General features: G+C 28.6%; 1 protein-coding gene across 1 annotated transcript in view; it reads left to right on the forward strand.

The window, feature by feature from the left end:
• LOC106870416 (m7GpppN-mRNA hydrolase) overlaps positions 1-936 on the forward strand; it is a 13807-nt gene that overhangs the window by 623 nt on the left and 12248 nt on the right. The gene's annotated exons all lie outside the window — the stretch shown is intronic.

Raw genomic sequence — 936 nt, forward strand, 5'->3', positions numbered from 1 at the left:
TTATATATATATATATACACACATACACAACTTTCGTGGTTTTTATTACTTGATATTATTTACCCGTTTAATATCCTCATCTTTTTGTTAGTTGGGAAGCTAGAAGCAAATATATATATATATATATATATATATATATATATAGTTTTAGGGGAAAGAACCAAGGTTTATGAACTCATCGATGATAAACCTTGGTTCTTTTCCCTAAAACTATATATTTTGTACTGTGAAACTTAATTTAATTTCGGTTTTTAATACAATGATTTTAATTGAGTTTTTACCTGTAATTTTGGATGCTATCCCTAATATTATTTTATATATATATGTGTGTGTGTGTGTACTGCAAATATTCGAACAGAAATACAAAGAAAGAAAATAAATAATTTTAAAGCTTCCAAAACATGTCACAGTGTTACATTTACGTCAACATGACCTGGCAAAATTCATTCTAATTAATTAACTTCTAGTGAGGTAAATGAAAGCACATTTTATTACCTGTAGTCAGGGCTTCCTTGCACCACTTAATAATATCGAAAACTTTACAACGATAAAATTTAGCTTTCAGAACTTCATTTAGATACAAAGGGTATAATCTATTCCGTTTTCCATGGCGGAATAGATTAGACGGTTTGAGTGGAACCGGTAAGTCGGAGAGCTTTACCAGGCACCAATCTGTTTATTTATACATACATAACTCGTTATATTTATAGTCGTCCAAGAAGCCATAAGTCGGCAAAAAACAGGCACTCGCATATTTGTCAAAAGAATGAGTATCCTAGTCAAAGTAAACAGTATTATAGATCCATTACAGCCAATCTGTTTCGCACTGGATATTAACAGATATATATATATATATGTATGTATATATAGATATATATACAGATATATATGTATGTATATATAGATACAAATACATATATATGTATGTATATATAT

This window comes from Octopus bimaculoides, chromosome 12 (genome assembly GCF_001194135.2).
Source record: "Octopus bimaculoides isolate UCB-OBI-ISO-001 chromosome 12, ASM119413v2, whole genome shotgun sequence".
Lineage (NCBI taxonomy): Eukaryota > Metazoa > Mollusca > Cephalopoda > Octopoda > Octopodidae > Octopus > Octopus bimaculoides.